The sequence below is a fragment of the Dasypus novemcinctus genome (assembly GCF_030445035.2).
Source record: "Dasypus novemcinctus isolate mDasNov1 chromosome 11 unlocalized genomic scaffold, mDasNov1.1.hap2 SUPER_11_unloc_2, whole genome shotgun sequence".
Lineage (NCBI taxonomy): Eukaryota > Metazoa > Chordata > Mammalia > Cingulata > Dasypodidae > Dasypus > Dasypus novemcinctus.
Genome location: NW_026688126.1, coordinates 747,144 through 762,482, shown reverse-complemented (window position 1 = coordinate 762,482; position 15,339 = coordinate 747,144). Strand labels below are relative to the sequence as shown.

General features: G+C 43.4%; 1 pseudogene; it reads left to right on the top strand.

The window, feature by feature from the left end:
* The first annotated feature begins 14,321 nt into the window (after nucleotides 1–14,321).
* On the top strand, nucleotides 14,322–15,102 carry LOC111764612 (RNA-binding protein with serine-rich domain 1-like; annotated as a pseudogene).
* The last annotated feature ends 237 nt before the right edge of the window (nucleotides 15,103–15,339 follow it).

Genomic DNA, 15,339 nt, shown 5'->3' with positions numbered 1-15,339 from the left:
CGTTATTTCTCATTTCTATCTTGTCATGTACTCTTTTATTGCACACTATATTTTTTCTATAATTTTCTTTAATTTTTAAAGAAGCTTTAGATTACATAAATGTTACATCAAAAATACAGGGGTGAATTGTGAAAACATGGCTGAGAGCTAAGATAAGGCTTAGCTCTCACTGAAACAACAAAGAAAAAACCAGAGGCTGCACTGGTGACCTGTTTTGGGGCACAGCAAACCAGGACACTGCTTACCAACTACCAGAAGAGCGAGAGTCAGAGAAAGGAAGAAGCCAAAACAAGTAGTCAGGAGTTATTAAACCTCCTGGCTGCAGGAAAGGGCTCCCCTCCCCCACCCTGAGATGAAGTGAGGGTAAAACTCCTGGGGAATTGTATCTGAGAAGAAAGCAGATGTCTTCCTCCACGGAAACGCGCTCTGAGTCATCTAGGAGGGGACTGGGCAGATAGGGAAGCCAGGAATAATCATGTTGCCTACCTCAGTGGCTGGAAGTGGCACACATATCCACCCCCCCTAAGGGGGGACAGACTAGGTGGAGCCCTGACCCCCTCCACTCCAAAGGGGAGCATGAGGGCAGATTCCCTACCTGGAAGAGGCATCTGGGAGGGTGGAGAGTGATTTCTTTATGGTGAGTTTACCCAGCTGGGCTCCCCTTGAATATCAGAAGGGGCCCCCACTTCACAGGGAAAGGGAAGGGGGATCACCTCAGGCAGGTGGTCACACCCAGCAGCCTAGGTAAAGAGAGGAATTAGGTCATAGAGGAGGCAAAGGCAGGATCCAGCTGACTGCAGGGAATCTAAACTGCTGAGGGAAAAGGGGCAGAGAGCCTTCTGAAAGGCCTGTTAACCCAGGAAGGTGGAAGAACTCGGTGGGAGAGTTCCTGCCCATTGGACATATCAGGTCCCTGGTTGGATCCCTGGCTCCTCCTTGAGAAGTAATTCCCCAGGTTATCAGGCAATCAGCTGTAACTTTATGACATTTTCCTTGTAAGTCCCTTTTCTTTCAGTTTCCTTATTTTACTCACTAAAACCCAGTTCAAAACCTACAGAGGGCAGGCTGCAGGGTGAGTGACTGAGGAACACCAGCAGCCTGAGAAGATCCTTAGGGTCAAAGAGAGAAGGCTGGTTTTCATATTGTTTTTCTTCCACTTTCTGTTGTTGTTCTTCCATTCCATGTCTCTTTATTTAGTCCTCAGTTCTTCTGGTTTTTATTTCTATCTCATCTAATCTTCTTTCATTAATTTTTTCTTTTGTCATTTCTTTTCTCTCACTCTCTCATCATTCTGGCCTTTAATTCATTCTATATTTTTTTCTCTATTCAGTTCCCCATTTCATTGTTGGTACCCAACTTTTTTTATTCCCATTACTCAACACTGTTTACAGGAGTTACATATTCATTTTCCAAGGTCTTACATGGTTCCTTTTCTAACAATTACTATTGTTATTACTATTATCCTTTTATTTTTCTTACCTCTTTTGCCTTCTCTGGCCCTAATATTTTCCTTTAGGGAACACAGACAAAAGCTAGGAAACAGAAGAGGAGCAAAGCATCAAAGAGAAAACTTAGCACACACACACAAAAAAAGAACTACATAAAACCTTGGAAGAAAGAGAGAACCTAATCAACTGAATAAACCCATCAAGATAAAATGATGACCAGACAGAGACAAAAAATTACAAACCATACCAAGAAACAGGAAGATATGGCCCAGTCCAATGAACAAACTAAAAACCAGGAAGAGATGCAGAACATTGAACAACTAATCAAAGCTTCCCAAACAAATATCATGGACCAACTTAATGAAGTGAAGGAAGAGATTAAGAATATTAAGAAGACACTGGAAGACACTGATGGAACATATTGAAGAAATTGTAAACATACATAGAAAGATAACAGATATGATGGTGGTAAATGGCACAATCCAAGAAATCAAAAAGACACTGGAAGCATATAATAGCAGATTTGAACAGGCAGAGGAAAGAATTAGTGCTGTGGAAGACAGTACATCTGAAAGAAGATGGAAAAAAGATAGATAAAAGATAGAAAAAATCCAGCAGGGACTTAGGGATTTGAATGACAACATAAAATGCACAAACATATGCATTATAGGCATCCAGAGGGAGATGAAAGGGAAATGGAACAGAAGGAGTGTTGAAGGAAATAATGGCTGAAAACTTGCCAGCCCTAGTCTAGTGAGGGAGATGGATGTACATGTCCAGGAAGGGCAGTGCACCCAAAACATTATAAACCCCTACTCCAAGAAATGTACTGGTCAAACTTTCCAATGCTCAAGACAGAGAGATAATACTGAAAGCAACAAGAGAACCATCACATACAAGAAAAGTTCAATAAGGTTTAGTGTTGATTTCTCATCTGAAACCATGGAGGCATGAAGGCAGTGGTATGACATAGTTAAGGTACTAAAGGAAAAATCTCCCAGCCAAGAATTCTCTATCCAGCAAAGCTGTCATTCAAAAATGATGGGGAATTCAAAATATTCACAGATAAACAGAAACTAAGAGCATATGTCAATAAGAAACCCACTCCTCAAGAAATACTAAAGGGAGTTCTGCAGGAAGAAAGGAAAACACAGGACAGAGTTGGAGGAGAGTGTAAGAACAAGTAAAAAGATAAAAAGGGAAATAAGAACAATATATGACATACATAAACCCAAAGAAAGTATGGCTAATATAAGTAATTCCTTGCAAGTAATTACAATGAATGTTAACAGATTAAACTCATCAGTCGAGAGTCACAGATTGGCAGAATGGATAAGGAAATATGACACATCTATATGTTGTCTACAAGAAACTCATCTTATGGTTCAAAGAGACTGAAAGTGCATGGCTGGAAAACAATCATATAAACAAACAATAACCAAAAAAGGGTGGGAGTAGCTATACTAATACTGGACAAAACAGACTTCAAATGCAAAACTATTTTAAGAGACAAAGACACACACTACATGTTAGCAAAAGGAGTGCTCTTTCAAGGAATAAGAACAATCATAAACATTTATGCATTTAACCAGGGTGCCTCAAAATACATGGGGCAAACACTGGAAAAGCTAAGTGTAGAAACAGATGTCTCTACATTATAGTGGGGGACTTTAAAACACCATTATAACCACGAGACAGAACATTTCAACAGAGAATCAATAAAGAAGCACAGAGTTGTGCTGTCATTCCTAGAATGCTTGCAACACTCCAAAAAGAAAGCTTGCATACTCTGTATACTCCTCTATTGTTAATCCTTGGCATTGATACAGTACCACTGATGCAAGTATATTAAAATATTACCATTAACTATATCCATAAGTTACTTTAGTTGCATTTTCCAATGTATCACTCTTTTCCTAAAACCTTGTAATAGAATAAAATATTTTTCTACTTTATAAAAGATCATTCTAGTATTAATCACAAACCTTATCTAACACCAGGACCTGGTTTATCTTTAATTTCTTTCAACTGACATTTTTGTCCTTAGCCTACCCTTTCAGCCACAATCACATATATAAATCAGCAATGATAATTATACTTACTGTAATTTCCTACCTCCTAATCTATATATTTGCCCTTCTTTAAAGTCAAACATATTAAATATTGTACATGTTAATCATCAGCTCCCCCTTCACAACCCTCATTCTATTACCTAGTAACCTATACTCTAGATTTTAACTCCATGAGCTTACTCATATTTATTTCATATTAGTGGTACCATACAATACTCTCCTGTGTTGCCTGTTTTATTTTTTATTTCACTCAACATAATGTCCTCAAGGTTCATTCCTGTTGTCATATTCTTAACCAATTCATTTTTTATTCTTTTTTTTAGGCACTGGGCTGGGGATTGAACCCCAGATGACATATGTGGGAAGCTGGTGCTCAACCACTGAACCACACCAACTCACCTGAGTTGTTTGCTTCTTGTTATTTGTTTTTTCACTTATTTTTAGGAGGCACTGGGGCCAAAACCTGGGACCTCTCATGTGGGAAGAAGGTGTTCAACTGCTTGAGCTACCTCTGCTCCCCAACTCATTTCTTCTTAAAGCTGAACAGTATTACATTGCATGTATATAACACATTTTAAAAATCTGTTAATCAGTTGATGGACACTTGGGGTTATTTTCTCATCTTTTAGCAACTGTGAATAATTCTACTATGAAAATTGGTGCACAGATATGAGTTTCAACCCTTGCTTTAGCTCATCTGAATAAATTCCTAGTAGCAGGACTGCCAGATCATAAACCAGGTCTCTATATAACTTCCTGAGGAATCTGCCAAAGCACAAAAGCTACATCTTTCTACCTTCTCACCAACAGTGAAGGAGTGTTCCTCATTCTCTAAATTTCTAGCACTTGTAGATTTCTGATTTTTAAAATAATGGCTATTCAACAAGGGATGAAATATCTCACTGTAAGTTTTTGACAAATCAATTTCCTTGATAACTATTAATAAAACAAAAATCCATCCAAAGCGAATAATCAGTGGTAGTCAGTGTAATCACATATTTGTGCATTCAAAACTTAAATCATTTTTAGAGTATCTTATTCCAATGATAACAATAATAATAATAAAAAACCTCACCTCTCAATCTATGCTTCCCTTGCAGTAAATAGCTGCTATTCTTTTCCTTCTCTCAAGCATATTTGTATTTATGTTTTGAACAATATTATATATGCAATATCAACCATATTAATGTTTTACATGAAGTTTTACTATCTTATACAGTGCCAGTTTTACAGTTTAGCTTTCCTTCTAGTAATATACTTAACCTTAGACCTTTCCTTTCCACCACTGTCATATAATAGCCCTGCTAGCTACAAACACCATGATAAGCTTTCACCATTTCTATCCATTTCCAAAGATTTACAATCTTTTTACTGCGGCGGCTTGCTCGGTCGGTAGAGGTGGGGTCTGGCTGCGGACGAGGGGTCGGTCCAGCTCTGGACGAGGGGTCGGTCCCGCTTGGGACGAGGGGTCAGTCCCACTTGGGACGAGGGGTCGGTCCGGCAGCAGACGAGGGATCGGTCTCACAAGGGGTTGCGTGGTTCGGCTGATGGGGTCGCCCGGCGAAGCCGGCGACGAAGGGGTCGCCCGGCGAAGCCGGCGATGAAGGGGTCGCCCGGAGAAGCAGGCGACGAAGGGGTCGCCCGGAGAAGCAGGCGACGAACTGGGGACAAGGGAGGCCAGGCCCTTGTCGGGGGCTCTCAGGACTGGAGGGCGCACGGCAGAAGAACTACCGCGGAGACAAGGTAAACACGCAAGTCCACTTTACTGAGGGAGAGGCAACAGTTTTATAGGGGCTGGGTAAGGCTGATTGGTCGAAGCCACGCCCTGTTCTGATTGGTTGCCGGCGAAAGGTCAGTGGGTGGTACTGGACGGGGGAGGGGTGGTGGTTAGGGATTGGCTGTCGCTGTTGCTGGGGGAAGGGGCAGGGTTTAGGGATTGGTGGCTGCTGTTGCTGGGGTGGAGGGCAGACTTGAGTTTCCCGCCCACGCCTGGCTGTTGCTGCTGTCGGGGGAAGGGAAAAGGGCGGGCTGGATTTTTCCGCCCACACCTGGCTGTTGCTGCTGTCGGGGGAGGGGAAAAGGGCAGACTGGAATTTTCTGCCCTGCGCCTGCGCAGGGAGAAAGAAGAAGAAGGGTGCTGCCCCACAGGCATCGGGTGGCGCCATCCGGGAGGAGGGGCGGCCGCGGAAGCATGGCTGCCGAGAAGGGGAGGCCCGAGGGCACTCTGCGCCCATGCCGAGCTTCCTTCAGGGGTGGCGGTGAGTCCGACCAGCCACCCTATTATGGGGGCAGTGGAATTAGGCCTACCACGGCCGCTCCCCTGCCAGGCCAGCAAACCACATTTCAGCCTGAGGGGTGACCGCATTTCCCCCTTCTTTTCAAATAAGGGCCAGGATGGCAGCAGCAACAAGTAGCTGAGGCCCAAGAGCAATGAGGGAAGCGGGGCTGAAGAGGGAGGTGAGTATGACGGGGATACAAATGTACAATTTGGGGGGCAGTATCTTGCCGTTGCAAGCAAGGGTGGCCAATGTCCAATTCTCATTTATCTCGGTGGCTATAAGGTCCATGTGCTGTTAAAAGTCCAGGATGATAGCGCGTTACAGGTGGTTGATCTCTTCTTGGTGGCGAAGAGCGGCAGAGGTAGACTATGTGATGGTCTGGAGGATCGCAATGGTGAGGACAAGTTGCGTCAGGGCACCAGCGACGGTGGTGGCGGCAGCGTCGGGAGTGGTGGAGACGTAGGCGAGGACAATAAGAAGGCCAAAGTCTTCACGGGTGCGAGAGAGGCCGATGTTAATGGGGCGGGCCAACATGGGGCGGCCCAATCTGCAACGCAGTAGGGGTTCAAGCGAAAAAAGGAGGGGGGCGGGGGATGAGAAAGGACGCTTTGGATGGCTGAGAAGAGGAGTGAGGTCGAGACAGGAGGAAGCTCCGCAAGCTGCGGGCCGGGGAAAGCGGGTTGCGGGCCGTTTAGCAGGGCTGGTGAGAGGGGTTAGCTTGGCCAGAGGTGGCGAGGGAGAGCATAAGGAGAAGGAGAGAGACTATGTTAATTGGCTCGGCAGCATGGCGAGGGTTGCGGCGTCTGCACTGACGGTAGAGTGCGAGCAGTGAACGGACTTCAGGGTTGGATGGTTGCCTCTCGGGGTGGAGGGTGAGCTGGCTCAGTTGGTGCTGGATCACTCGCATCTGGCGCCGTGCCCTGCGGGACATCCGCTGCTGAGGTGGCGGGTTTGACGTATCTCCCGGGGACCCAGATTGGCTGAGCGGCATCCTTGAGAGCACGGCGATGGGAGCCGAGGTGCGCGGTGAGACGAGGGGTCGGAGCCGGTGGGGCTCCGACGGTGGTCGCGGGCCAAGAGAAGGCCCCGACGAGGGGAGGGCGGGACGACGAGCAGTGGAGCAAGGCAAAGGGGAGCAAGCGTGAAGGGGAGGAGGCAGAGGTGAGGGCAGGGGTGGAGGTGCTCAGGCACGTGCTCCTGAGAGTTTTATTGGCGCCTCTTAATCATAGCGGGTCGGTATAAGCCCCCGACATGGAAGGAGAAAGCCATCCAGCGATTCTCCCAGACCGCCGTGGATCATATGAGGTCGCCAAGGTTCAGGAGCAGCAATGCAGAGCGAAAAGATAGGGGTGAGAAGAGAGGAGAGCGTAGGGCTATGGTAGGGTTACTTCAGACGTGCAAGCGCGCGCTCCCGAGAAATCCAAGGCTCCTCTTAATCATAGCGGGTCGGTATAAGCCCCCGACATGGAAGGAGAAAGCCATCCAGCGATTCTCCCAGACCGCCGTGGATCGTATGAGGTCACCAAGGTTCAGGTAGCAGCAATGTTGCACGAGAGAAGTCCCACAGTGAGAAGAGAGGGGGGGGGCCGCCAGGTTATAGAGTGAGGCTGTGGTGGAGTTACCTTGCCCCACGTTGTGCTGTGGTGGGGTTGCTTTGCCCCACGTTGTGCTGTGGTGGGGTTGCTTTGCCCCACGTTGGGCGCCAACTGCGGCGGCTTGCTCGGTCGGTAGAGGTGGGGTCTGGCTGCGGACGAGGGGTCGGTCCAGCTCTGGACGAGGGGTCGGTCCCGCTTGGGACGAGGGGTCGGTCCCACTTGGGACGAGGGGTCGGTCCGGCAGCAGACGAGGGATCGGTCTCACAAGGGGTTGCGCGGTTCGGCTGACGGGGTCGCCCGGCGAAGCTGGCGACGAAGGGGTCGCCCGGCAAAGCCGGCGACGAAGGGGTCGCCCGGAGAAGCCGGCGACGAAGGGGTCACCCGGAGAAGCAGGCGATGAAGGGGTCACCCGGAGAAGCAGGCGACGAACTGGGGACAAGGGAGGCCAGGCCCTTGTAGGGGGCTCTCAGGACTGGAGGGCGCACGGCAGAAGAACTACCGCGGAGACAAGGTAAACACGCAAGTCCACTTTACTGAGGGAGAGGCAACAGTTTTATAGGGGCTGGGTAAGGCTGATTGGTCGAAGCCACGCCCTGTTCTGATTGGTTGCCGGCGAAAGGTCAGTGGGTGGTACTGGACGGGGGAGGGGTGGTGGTTAGGGATTGGCTGTCGCTGTTGCTGGGGGAAGGGGCAGGGTTTAGGGATTGGTGGCTGCTGTTGCTGGGGTGGAGGGCAGACTTGAGTTTCCCGCCCACGCCTGGCTGTTGCTGCTGTCGGGGGAAGGGAAAAGGGCGGGCTGGATTTTTCCGCCCACACCTGGCTGTTGCTGCTGTCGGGGGAGGGGAAAAGGGCAGACTGGAATTTTCTGCCCTGCGCCTGCGCAGGGAGAAAGAAGAAGAAGGGTGCTGCCCCACAGGCATCGGGTGGCGCCATACGGGAGGAGGGGCGGCCGCGGAAGCATGGCTGCCGAGAAGGGGAGGCCCGAGGGCACTCTGCGCCCATGCCGAGCTTCCTTCAGGGGTGGCGGTGAGTCCGACCAGCCACCCTATTATGGGGGCAGTGGAATTAGGCCTACCGCGGCCGCTCCCCTGCCAGGCCAGCAAACCACATTTCAGCCCGAGGGGTGACCGCATTTTACCAATTCTGCACAGATTAATCCTCAGCTTTCCATTCTCTACCCTCATTCTATTTTCTGGTGACCTATATTCTAACAATTAACTTCATTAGTTTGTACAATATATTTGTTCATGATAGTGGTATCGTAGAGCATTTGTTCTTTTGTGTCTGGCTTGCTTCACTCAACATAATATCTTCCAGGTTCATCCATGTTGTTCCATGCTTTCCCAATTTTATTTATTCTTACAGCTGCATAATATTCCATCATGTGTATATACCAAAATTTGCTTATCATATCAGCTGATGAGTGCCTGAGTTGTTTCCAACTTTTGGAAACTGTGAATAATGTCACTGCACACTAGTGTGCAGATGTCTGTTCATGTCTCTGCTTTCAGTTCTTCTGGGTATATACTTGGAAATGGCATTGCTAGATCCCATGGCAAGTCTACACTCAGCTTCCTTAGGAACTGTCCAACAGTCCTCCACACTGGCTTTACCATTCTACATTCTCACCAACAGTGAATAAGCATTCCTATCTCTTCACATTCTCTCCAACATTTATAGTTTTCTGACTTTTTAACATCAGCCAGTCTAATAGGTGTGAAATGGTATCTCATTGTATTTTTGATTAGCATATCCCTAATCACTAGTGATGTAGAACATTTTTACATGTGTTTCTTTGCCATTTGCATTTCTTCTTTAGCAGTTGTCTTTTCAAGCCTTTTGCCCATTTTTTAATCAGGTAGTTTGTCTTTTTATTGTTGACTTGTATGATCTTTTTGTATATCATCAATATTAAACCATTCTTGGATATGAGATTGCCAAATAATTTCTCCCATTGAATAAGCTGCCTTTACACCCATTTGACAAAGTCTTTTGACACAAATAAATGAAAAGATTGATGGCACAAGGATGGAAAAGAGTAACCAAAAAAGGGCTGGGGTAGCTATATACATATTGGACAAAATAGATGATAAATCAAAAACTTAAATGAGACAAAAAAGACAAATATATTCTAATAAAAGGGGGCAATCCACCAAGAAGAAATAAAAAATATATATATACATACAACAATGTTGCACCAAAATACATGTGGCCTACATTGGCAAATATGAAGGGAGAAAAGAACACCACTGAAAAAAGAGTTGGAGACATAAATATACCACTATGATCAAGTGATAGAACTTCTAGCCAGAGGATCAATAAGTAAACAGAGTACTGAAAATGTTGATAATGAACTAGACCTAAAAGGTATATACAAAATATTGCACCCCAAAACAGTATACATTCTTCTTAAGTGCTCAAAGATCATTCCCCAGGATAGATGCATATTGAGTCTGAAATGTTTTTATGCATTCATCTGCATCTATGATCTAACTCACAATAAAAAATATTTTTAAAAAAAGAAAACAAGTCTTCATAAATTTTATGGGTTTGAGTTTGTACAAGAGTCTTCTCTGACCATAATGGAATGAAGCCAGGTACTGTAAATCCCAGAATATATAGAAGTTAAACAACACATTCTCAAGCAATCAGTGCTCAAGGAAGAAAGTGTAAGGGAAATAGTAAATATCTAGAGATAAATGACAATGTGAACACAATACATAAAAACTTATAGAAGTTTTCTGCCTATAAGTTTTCTGCCTGCAGTGAAGGCAGTGCCAAGGAGGAAATTAAATGCTTACATTAAAAAAGAAAGAGCTAAAATCAGGTACCTAAATTCACACCTGGAAGAATTAGGAAAAAACTGTAAATAATCCAAAGTAAGCAGAAGGAAAGCTATAAAAAGACTAGAATAGAAATAAATGAAATTGAGCATAGACAATAGAGAAAATAAACACAACCAAATATTTTTTCTTTGAAAAGATCAATAATATTGGCAAACCCTTATCTAGACTGACAAAGGAAAAAGAGAGAAGACACAAGTAAATAAAATCCAGAAATTAGATGGGAGATATGACTACCAACCACACAGAAATAAAAAGGATCGTAAAAGAATACTATGAACAACTATATGCCAAAAATTAGGCAAACTAGAGGAAATGGACAAATTCCTAGAAACATAAGAATAACCTACATTGATTCTAGAAGTAATAAAAGACCATACCAGACCAATTACAAGCAAAGACTTTGAATCAGTCATCAAAAACCTCCAAAGAAAAGCCTGGGATCAGATGTATTCAAAGATGAATTCTATCAAGCATGCTAAGAATAATTAATACCAATCCTGCTCAGATACTTCCAAAAAATTAAAGAAAAGGGTACAAGACCTTACTCATTCTATGAAGTCAACATGACAGTAATATCAAAGCCAACTAAAAAATAAAAATACTACAAGAAAAGAAAATTACAGACCAATTTTTCTTATGGATACAGACTCAAAAATCCTCAACAATAAACTTGCAATTCAAATCCAACAGCATGCTAAAATAATTAAACACCATGATCAAGTGTATTTTATCCCAGCTATGCTGGCTAAACATACAGAAAATAATCAGTGTAATACACCACATTAACAAATGGAAGGGATGAAGGGAAATAACCATCTCTATTGATGCAGAAGAGGCATATGACAAAATACAGCAAACTTTCTTGATAAAAACCCTTTAGAGGGAAGCAGATGTGGCTCAACCAGTTGGGCACCTGCTTACCACATGGGAGGTCCCAGGTTCAGGTGTTGGTGCCTCCTAAGAAGAGAAGCAGACACCACACCTGCCACAACGAGCTAAATGCTGTACTGCCCTAACAAGCAGACACCAAAATAAGCAGATGCCGTAAGTCAGCAGACACTGCAGCTGTGGGGAGTGGATGTGATTCAGGCCATTGGGCACTCACCTCTCATGTGGGAGGTCCTGTGTTTGTTTCCCAAGGTCCCCTGGAGAAGGCAAGCAAACAATGAGTAGACAGATGAGAGAACCATCTGAGGGAAGGGGTAATAAATAGAAAATAAATCTTAAAAAAAAAAACCTTTAGAAAAATTGGAATACAGGGACTCTTCCTCAACATGATAAAACACATATATGAAAAACCCAGTTAACATAATACTCAATGGCGAAGAATGTAAGTTTTCCCTCTACTTTTGGAGCAATAAAAGTATGCTCACTGTCACCATTCTTATTCAAAATTGTACTGGAAATTTTAGCCATAACAGTCAGATAAGAACAAGGAATAGAAGGAATAGAAGTTGGAAATGAAGGGGGAAAAAATTTACTCTCAGCAGATGACACGATTCTATATGTATTAAGTCCTGAAAACTCCACAACAAAGTTAGTAGAATGAATAAACAAATTCACCAAAGTGACAGAGTACAATATCAATGTGCAAAAATCACTAGTGTTTTTATACACTGGTAATGATCAATCTGAGAATGGTATCCGAAAAAAAATCCATTTAAAATAGCAACAAAAGGAATCAAATATCCAGGAATAAATTTAACCATGGATGTAAATGATTTGTACATAACTACAAAACATTGCTAAAAGATGTCAAAGAAGACCTAAATAAATGGAAATATACTCCATGTTCATGGATTGGAAGGCAACACATATTAAGATGTCAATTCTACCCAAAATAATTTACAGGTTCAACACAATACCAAACAAAATTCTAAAAGCTTTCTACTTTACAGAAGTAGAAATGCCAATTATCAAATTTATTTGGAAGGTTAAGTGTGACATTTTGAATTTGATGAATCTCCAAGGAAGATTGTTTTGGAACTAATCAATCCCTGTGTGTGTAAGACCTCTTTTTGGAGTGAAACATGACTCAGGTTGAATCTCTGCCCTCTTTTGGGGTATTATATACTTGGAGACAGAGAGAGACACACAGGAAATGGGGGTTCTAACATTTTGTTCCCACCATGTGAGAGAAAGGACTCCAGGTTCACTCACAGCTCAAGGAGAGAAGCCCCAAGAGGCTCAAGGAGCTGGGGCCCAGGGAGAGATGACTGATCAGCCACAGTTGAGTTGAAGGAGATATTAGAGAGATTCCAGCAGACCTACTCTCTTGCCTGATTGCTATGTGGCAGGATACTAGGATCACCAGTAGCCAACTTTGATGAGAAATCATCTCTGATGGTACCTTGATTTGGATGTTTTATGGCCTTGGAATTGTAAGCTTTTGCTCTAATAAATACCCCATTATATAAGCCAACAACTTTCTGGTACTTTGCATTGGCAGGCCCTTGACAAACTAAGAGAGAAATAGGTACCAGGAGAGTGAGACTGTGCTGCTTGCAATTACCAAAAATGTTGGAATGATTTTATACATGGGCAAGGGATATTTCTTTGGAGGAATTGTGAGATTCTGGATAGAAAAAGACTAGATTGCACTGAAGAGATTGTTGGTAGGAATATGTATCCTATAGTTATTTCTGATGAACCCTTAAAAGGAAATGTAGTGGATACGGAAGGAGATACTTGTTTTGAAGTTGGAGAAAATTTTACAGAATTGACTCCTGATGTTATATGGAAGGCAGAACCTGAGAATGATTAACTTTGACATTTAGCTGAGTAGATTTCCAAACTAAATGTGGAAAATAGCTTGTGGCAGGATGCTAGAATCACCAGAAGCTAGCTTTCACCTGATGGAGCCTTAGACATTTCATGGCCTTGGAACCGTAAGCTTTTACCCTAATAAATTTCCTGTATAAAAACCAACACATTTCTGGTACTTTGCATTGGCAGCCCTTTGGCAAACTAAGACACCAAGACAACCCAAATAGCCAAAAACAATTTGAAAAAGAACAAATTTGTAAGACTCATACTTCCTGACTACAAAGCTTATTATAAAGTACAGTGGTCACAGGATAGATATATATACCAATGGAATCAACTTTAGAGGCCAGAAATAGACTCTCACATCTATGGTCAATTGATTTTTTACAATGCTGCCAAATACACTCAATTAGGAAAGAATAGTCCTTTCATCAAATGTGCCTGGTGAACTGGATATCCTAATGTAAAAGAATGAAATAAGACCCCTATTTCACACCATATACAAAAATTAATTCAAAATTAACCATAGGCCTAAATACAAGAAACACAACTAGAAAACTCCAAGAAGGAAATGTAGGGAAGCATCTTCAGGATCTTGTGTTAGAAATGGTAACTTAGACTTTACACCCAAAGCACAAGCACAAAAGAAAAAGTAGAGAAATGCAACCTCTTCAAAATTAAAAAGTTTTGTGCCTCAAAGGACTTTGTCATGATAGTGAAAAGACAATCTACTCAATGGCAGAAAACACTCGGTAACCATATTTCCTCTTATGGTTTATATCCAAAATATATTAAAAAAACCCTACAACTCAAATTCCACTTCTGATGGTATTTCCCAGCTGTTCTGGCTCCCTTTGTCCTGAATGTGGATTATACCCTCCTCTCAGAGTGTGTTCCAACCCCTGGTGCATTAAAGGGTTGTAGAGTTGGTGATTAGGAGGAAACTTGAAGCAGATCTGCACCTGCTTTTCCTCTGCAACACTTGGCTCATTTCTTTCCTCCTCCTATTCTCTTTTGGTAGGACCCTATTTCATATGCATGTAAAATAAAAATAAATTCAGGCAAAAAAAAAAAATGGGCAAAACACTTGCACAGGCATTTTTCCAAAGGGGAAATATAAATGGCTAATAAGCACATGAAAAGATGCTCAACATTACTAGCTATTAGGGAAATGATAATCAACACCATAATGTGATATCATCTTATACCCACTGGAATGGGTGCCATAAAAATAAGAGAAAAACAAAAAGACAGGAATGTAGAGCAGCACCATCCTTGGCAGCTGAGGAGAACAGGAGAAGTTACAGGTGGGAAGATGGTTTCTTCTCCTATCAAAGGTAAAGATTGCTCTGATAAGTCCTCTGCAGATAATGCGACCACCAAGGAGTGGAGTGTGAAGGATTGTGGCAGGGATAAACCTCAAGAGTCACAGTGCTTCCATGGGAGAGGCAGCACCAGGTTTCTCTCATCTATACCTCCAGTTCTTGCTCCAGCACCAGCACAGGACTGAGCAGTGGTTTCAGCAACTCGTAAGCCTCAAGCCACTAAGGCAGTTTCAGCATGTCTTGCCTCTCCAGTTCCCACAGCTCCTTGGGTTCTCTGAGACCAGGTACATCCATGACCATAAATAGCATTCCTGCTCCAAATCCAAAAACACCTAAGAGTTGAAAAGGAAAGGAAAAGGTAGAGTCTTTCCCCTAAACCCACCAAAGTGTACTTTGGGAGGCTTACCAGTATTGTGATGAAGGATTACATCATGGAGATATTTTGCATGTGTGGGAAAATTAAAATAATTGACATTGTGGTGGGAAGGATAATCACCATCTATCCAAAGGCTATACTTATGTTGAGTTTGAGAACAAAGTTAAGAAGATGCTGAAACAAGTGGATGGAGGTCAAACAGATGGCCAGGAGTCACTGCCACAACTGTGCTGGCCCCTGCACTCCAAGGTGCTCCCACCACCTTCTGTGTGGTACAGGTCACCCCACGGAGAAGAAGGTCCTGCTCTCCTGGGCACAGGTCTCCTGTGCACCAGTGATCCTGGTCTGTTGGCCACCTCCACCACAGAAACCGCTCCAGCTCTAACTCCTCATGATAAAGCAGGGCCTTCATATTTTACCAATGACTTTGTGAGAGGAAGTAAAAAGTCATTTTTAGAATTAAAACATTACCCAAATGAGTTGAAAACTGTCCCCAGAAAAACCTGCACACTGATGTTTATAGAGATATTATTCATTATTGACAAAAGTTAGAAGCAACCAAGATGTCCTTCAATAGATGAATGGATAAACTGTGATACATACTTACAAGGGATTATTACATATAAAGAAAA